The sequence below is a fragment of the Adiantum capillus-veneris genome, chromosome 2 (assembly GCF_014529385.1).
Source record: "Adiantum capillus-veneris isolate H3 chromosome 2, ASM1452938v2, whole genome shotgun sequence".
Classification (NCBI taxonomy): Eukaryota; Viridiplantae; Streptophyta; class Polypodiopsida; order Polypodiales; family Pteridaceae; genus Adiantum; species Adiantum capillus-veneris.
In genome coordinates, this window is record NC_140932.1 from 17,772,577 (window position 1) to 17,779,816 (window position 7,240).

General features: G+C 36.5%; 1 pseudogene; it reads right to left on the reverse strand.

The window, feature by feature from the left end:
- Window positions 1-715: 715 nt before the first annotated feature.
- Window positions 716-1,735, reverse strand: LOC147462448 (uncharacterized; annotated as a pseudogene).
- Between the last annotated feature and the right edge of the window lie 5,505 nt (window positions 1,736-7,240).

Sequence of the window (7,240 nt, forward strand, 5' to 3'; positions counted from 1 at the left end):
TTTGAGTGTCGCACTGCGAGCGTCGCTAATGTGAAGTACCTCTTGTAGTGTAGCATGTGGTTTGTATATTTCTCTCTAAATAAAACAAAAAAAAACAATTCATGTATAAGAGAAAAATAAACATACCATGTAATGTGTTAAGTTATGAGATGACCAAGCTTCTTGCATGCTTTTGCCAAAAGCTTGAAGTGAAATTCTTAACTTATTGTTGTCCTCTTGGGTCCATGTTTTTTTGTCAAATATAGAAAAAAATTCATCTAAATATCCATATCTCTTCTTTACAATTCCTTGCCTCACCTGTGTCAGCATGATCTTTTACTGCATTATGTAATACCTTCCACAAGTTAAATCTAATTGTTGAGTTTGAGACCTTTCCATGGTTTGATAGAAACCTTTGTGCTTTAACACCACCAATTGATGGTTTTGTCGGAACTTCATGTGATGTTGTTGACCTTTTAGAGAATTTTGCGATTTTGACATGACCTCCATGAATTCCAATGCTAAAAAGGACTTCTTCGATTTTTTGAATACCCTCTTTTGATGCCTTTGCAGGTTTGAGCTTCCATGCAAATTGGATATACAAGTAAATTATTTTCTCTACAATTTTTCACAATGCATGTAATGTACAGACATGTACATGTGATAGTGGAATTATATTTGGAACAAGTTTGAAGTTTGAATCTTCAAGATCCCTTGTAGGTTTTTGTAATTGGCTTCATTGATTTAAATAATCTACTGATTTCATGCAATATAAACAAGGAGATTTAGAAAGAGCAGCCTTCGAGATGTTATACATGCATTTCAATGTTTTGAGGTCACCCTCCATGTGCCACTCAACAGAAAAATTGCCAACACCCTTCACTTGTAAAAGTTTTCCTGCTGTTTGTTTTTGAATGATTGTTGGTACTTGGGTTTGATAAAAAGCCCGGTATAAAATATCATGATCTTCCTTATCAACCTGCAATAACCATCAATCACAGTCACTCATAAGATTTTAAAAGTGTGATAATCTGCAATGTTTTGATAAGAAAAATATCACTTAGCATTTTACCTCAAATAATCCAAGCCACCAAATATGATTTTCTGATTGTACACTGAAATCTCTCTCCTTGTCTTCATCTGGGCTACAATTTGTATGACCAGAAAATTGTTTCGTAAGTGCTCAATTCATGAGTGTGATTGTCACATGTTCAGTCTTTTTATGCTTGAGCGTTTCACACTTATCGAGCTTGATCACAAAAATAAGTTTGTTGTTTATTTCTTCAGGAGTAATTTGATAAAAATGGACCATTCTTTGTTGAAGGTTCTCCAAATCAAAAAATATATTGTTGAACTTGTTGAAGTGCACCACTCTTTTGTTTGTAGAGAAGTCTCCTTCGATGTGTAGAGGAGGACCCAAAAAGTCTGCAACTTTTGAGTTGAGCATTCTTCTAGAAGTTTTCATACTAGCAGGGGTAAGAAATACAGATGAAGGGATTTTCTTATCTTTCAATCTATTTTTCACCTCTTTAAAGATTTGTGAGTAGCTCATTCTAGTTATATCATTGTCATCAATGACCTTTTGTATGTTTGAAGTACTCACCTCTGCTTCATTAATAAACTCATTAATAACATTTTGTTTCACCTTCTTGAATTTGGAAGAATCAATAAGCTCTCGAGCAATAGATGATGAGATCAAAGAAGAATCAGATTTTTGTGCCATGATTGGATCAATATTTTCTTTTTCAGGATGCATCAGGTCCCTACAAAGTCAAACGATGCACACAAAGCATGGTATGTAAGAAAAACAAAGAAATTAACTAAACATTCTATTAAAGCTTGCAAAAGAAACAAAATAAAATAAACTACTTACTTTATGGCTCTAATTTCTCTTAAGTTCACCACCTCCAACTTTCAATTTTTCAATATTAGAAATTGTTCGACATCTTTGTCTCAATCCCAAAGCAGTATTCTTTATACGAGATTTTTCAAATCTCTCTCTAGCTCAGATATAGTCTCGATGAGAGAATTGACTTTTCGATTGCTCAAGTGATGATTTTGAATTAAAATAGCATTTTCTTCAATCAATTTTTGATTCAAAGCAATTACCTACATTGATGCCTCCGACACATGGCAACAGTAACCATAAAGACCTTTTGCTCCATCTCTAGCAAATTGTAAAAGAGATGTTGGATTTTGAAAACTAGGAGTTGAGAATAAGCAACGATCAATTGGATATATACTCCCATCACACCATAAATCTATATTTTGATGACCTAAACATCTCAACTGGTGTTTCTGACCAAATGTAAGATTACGAGTTTTGTTTCTTTTCTGTAAAGGCTCGTATTCTTCCCCTATATCAATATGAAGATTACATTTACGTTTGCGTTGAGAACTTGAGGAAGCATCTTGAGCAAAGTTCTCCATTGCAAGAATACATAAGGAAGAAGATGTTTCATAAGGAAAACACTATTAAAGCCTACGTTTAACTTTTGATTTCCCTCCATTTTTATTTTTTGCCGCAAAATTCATTTTATTGCCATAAAGCTTGACAAGATATAGATCTTGATTACTTTTGCACAAAATCTCACAAAGACATACATACTAAGATATAACTTCATTTACATGTGTTTTTATACTTAATTAAAAGTTATACCAAAATATTTATAAAAAAGGACTTTTATTAAAGTGCTCGAGTGAGTTGGATATTCTTAGAGGACCCAAAAAAGACCCCAAAAATCCCCTAATGCTTGGTGGAAGAGAGTACTCGGGCTACCCTGGCTGATCTACTTACCTATAAAGAGACTCCTGTTTTGGTTAATGAAGAGGTTGTGCAAAGAAAAAGGGTGGAAACTCTTGCTATTTTTTTATGGTTCTTATTAAAAAATTCATGATGCTACATCAGGAGGAATCGTTATTTATGATGCAGTAAAAAAACAAGGGTTGAAGCTTGATGCAAAAAGTAATAATGAAGCAGAATATATGGCTCTTTGAAGTGGTTTGTACATATGCTTACAATTGGGAATTGAACGCTTAAAAATCAAAGGTGATGCCTTATTGGTTGTTAAGCAGGTGTTGGGAGTGTGGAAAAATAAGAATCCTAAACTGAAGAACTTGTGCTTTAAGGTGAAACTGCTACTTACGAAATTTGAAGCATGGAGTTTGTAGCATGTGGATAGGTCTCAAAATGAGGAAGCTCATGAGGCTACTCAAGAAATGATTACAAGTGTATTTATGTTGAAAATTGATGCCCTTTGTATCATGGAAGAGAAGTATTGTCAAAAGAAGTGGATTTTTTGTTGATTGGTGTTTTGCCTATGGACTTACCATCATCCAAGAAGTATGCTTTTATGAGAAGGTCAAGGAAGTACAAAATGCTTGATGATGTACTTTACATGAAGGGAAGTGACTTGGTGTTGCGTCGTGTACCTTGGAAAGAAGAAATCTACAAGATTTTGGAAGAAAACCATGAAGGATCGTGTGGAGGGCATTTTGCTATGAAGATTACGTAGTTGCACAAAATCTTGCAAGAAGGTTATGTTTGACCAAGCATTCAGAAAAATGTCAATCATTGCTGTAGATCTTGCTGATCTTGTCAAAAAATGGGAAAGAGAGTTTTGAGACTTGAGTTACGAAAGACAATTTTGGCTTTTGATGTGTTTGAAAAATGGGGTCTTGATGCTATTGGGCCATTACCCATGACGAGTAAAAGAAATGTTTACATCTTGACTAGAGTGGATTATCTATCACATTAGGCAAAAGCTAAAGTAGTGAGACAGAGTATGACATATATGCTATAAGTTTGGTGTACCATTGGAGTTACTTTCTGGCAGAGGATCGGGATTTAGAGGTGAGATGTTTGATTTTCTATATAAGAAACTCAATTTATAACACAGATATAGTAGCCCTTATTATCCACAGTGTATTGGCCTCAATGAAAGATTCAATGAAGAGTTGGTAAAATTTTTGACAAAGATGACTAAAACTCATGGAAAGACTTGAGACTCAAAGCTACCTTGTGCTTTATGGGCATATAGAATTGCTATCAAAACAAGTACAAGGTTTTCTCCATATCATTTAGTTTATGGTAAGGAGGCTTTGTTGCCCATTGAGGTGAAGATTCCTACACTTAAGTTATTGTCACTTAAAAAAGGGAAATGAGACACTTGGCAGCACAAATTGTTGAGTTTATAATATTTATAGTTAGACAGAGCTTTGGCTTTGGATTATTATGAAGAAGTGTCTAAGAAATCTCAAATGACGGTTAATGAATGCGTGAAAGATAAAGGAATTGAGAAAGATGATCTTGTTTTTTGGTATAACAATAAGTTGGATTACACCTTTCAAAAAAAGTTTCAGATCAAATTATGGTAAGGTCCCTTTAGTGTGGTGAATAAGTTTAATTTGCCAATGGAACTTATCAGCTAGCTGATTTGGATGGTGTGGAGCACAAGTATCCTCTTAATGGCTATAGATTAAAGAAATATTTGGCACGTTTGATAATAGTTGTAATAGAGGAAATGTTTTCAATGGAAGAAGAGAATGGGGAGATATCAAAGAATGTGAATGAGGTTTCTGGGAATGAGCTACAATAGTTGTTTACCCTAAAAACCTCTGCTTGTCATGAACGACTAAGCAGACTAGGGGGTTGGCAAGCTATGTCGGGCGGTTTTGAAATCGGCATTAAGCAAATCAATTACTCTAGGATGCTTGCCAACCTGCCTTTTATGTATATATGTGCATACCTTGTCGCACTTTGGGAGTGGTTTGCTAAGATAGTTGTACAAAGGCTTGATTTTTACCTCCTTGTTTGCTAGATTTTTTGGGTCCAATAAGTCTCTAGAAGATGGCTTTTGATGAATACTTTCAGCTATGCTTTATAGCTTGTCAATTGAACTCATACATCATGACATATGTGTGTTTAAATTTGGTCGTCTTTACTTGAAAAGTGGTCACAGATGCATGTAGGTGACTAATGATTGGGCCAGCAAGATGGATTTGATTTGGAAATTTTGAGGTTGGAGAGTTCTAGCTAGAAGTGGCCGAGGTCATGAGCTCCGAGCCGTGGTTTACGGGGTCTCATTTGGTCGCCAAAGCGGTAAATGGTGCTCTTGAGAAGTTGGTCCATGCCTCGAAGTTTGGCTGAGAAGTAGGTTTTATGTTGGAAAGATGGAAGGAAGTGGAGGAGGGTGCCATGTGGCAGTGGACTAATCCCATATAGGGGGGTGTGAGAAGGGGGAGTGCGGTATAAAAGGAGGAGTGGAAACCTTTTGTGGTTGAATCAAATGGGAGAGAGAGGAGCTCTTTCCTCTTGGCCTTCATGAGCTCGTGGAGCTTCTTGAGGCTCTTGGCCATCCGTGTGTTCACACCTAGCCTACACAAGCGCTTGACCTTGGAAACCTAGACCTAGAAAAACCAAATCTTTTTTAAAAAGGTGCCTTGGACCCCAAGTCCCAACTCCCTCCTTTTCCAAAAATGAAAGCCAAAACGAGCCAATTAAATGTAAGATTGAGAGAGCTTGTGATGGCTGAGGAGAGAGAAAGAGTACCCTTTCAAAAAGGGGGGAAAATTTCCCCATTAATATAGCTGCAATTTTGTGCAACAAATTTTCATTCGAGAGAGCTCATTTTTTTAGCTTTTATGAAGACCTCTCAACTTTGAAAGCCCATAACACTCTCTTCTTTCATTGGATTTTAGCATATGAATACTCTACAGAGGTCTACTCAAGGCGAGCTACACTCTTATGCTCTCAAAATTTCCTAATTTCAAGTGTGTGCCTTAATTGAAGGGTTTTCTATCAAACTCCACAAGTGTGTATTGCAAGAGGTTTTGGGGGTGTCATGGCGTTTCTTTCCGACGATGTGATGCGTGCTAAGCTATAGAGGCATTTATCATCATCCTTGCACTCCACAATGCTAGGGAGATTTTAGATACCAATTGGTAGGAAATCCTTTGAAGAAGGAATCAATAATGTAGCTAGGGAGGGGTTGTTGTAGAACCGTGTGCAAAGGATATGCAAGGGCTGGATTGTAATTCTTGATGATTAATCCAAATCAAGCTCTTCAGAGCATTTTTAGAAAAGCAAGTTCTACAACTAATCAACTGAAACATTCTATCTCTCCTCTCTAACCTCTCCCTTGTTTTGTTTAGATATTGACATTTGTGCAAGGCTAAATCATATGGTATTTTAATTTTTTAACAACTTAATTCATTTTTTTGGTCAGTATGTGCCTCGGGGGGTGCACTATGTAATCATGTAAATGTATAACGCGAGTTTGATGAGAGGGGTTTTAAAATGCAAAATTTTTAGGTAGAGTCATGTTATTCATTCATACATGTTCAAAGAGGGATTTATTTAATAGCCCACGAACGTAGGTTATATAGGGGGTATTGAACATTGAACCTCTCGAGGTATGTGCGTGTGTCGCGACAAGAAAGTGAGGGAAGCTATTTTCAAACTGAGGGAGTTAGTAAGCTACCTCATATTTCGACTATTCAACTCAACTTTTCTATATACACTATATCGTGTAGTGTGCAATGTGTTCTCTTAATTAGTCTACTTTTGTGTGTTTTTTGGTAGGTTTGTGAGCTCCAAAGAAATTGAAGTAGATGACATCCTTGCTGCTTAATCGCTAATTGCCATGGAAATTGTGAGTGCCATTGAGGATGCATTTCCTCGATCTGTTCTTCTTAGTCAAGTCCACCTTTTGGTTCATGTGGTTGAGGAGATTGCTATATGCGGAGTAGTGCGTGCACGATGGATGATCTTTCTAGAGAGGTTTTTAAAGACTCTCAAAGATTTTGTACGTCCCATATTGACTTCAGGAAACACATTTGGTCCCACATTGCCCCCTTCTCGGTCTATGACCTCAATAACCCTCTCTCCTTGTCTCAAGACTCCCTACCTTTTTTCAATGCTCATGATATTGTCTACATCTATAAATTCCTCATTGTGCATAGCACTATCCAATCCCTCTTTTTATGCCTCAGATTATTTGCCCTCCATAGTACTAGCACCGAGGTCCTCCAATACTTCATTTACATTCTTCCATGTATCATCACTAAAAGACTCAAAAGTCTAGAACCAATAGCATTGCCACGGATTAACCATAGAAAATTGAAAGTGAAACTATTGTGTGTGCGGTAATAACAACAGCAAAGGACGTGGTAGTGGTTTAACAATAACATATGCGGCACTAATTAGCGTGGCTATTTATTCGCTCCTATTACCATAGTATTACCGCATATATTACCTTGC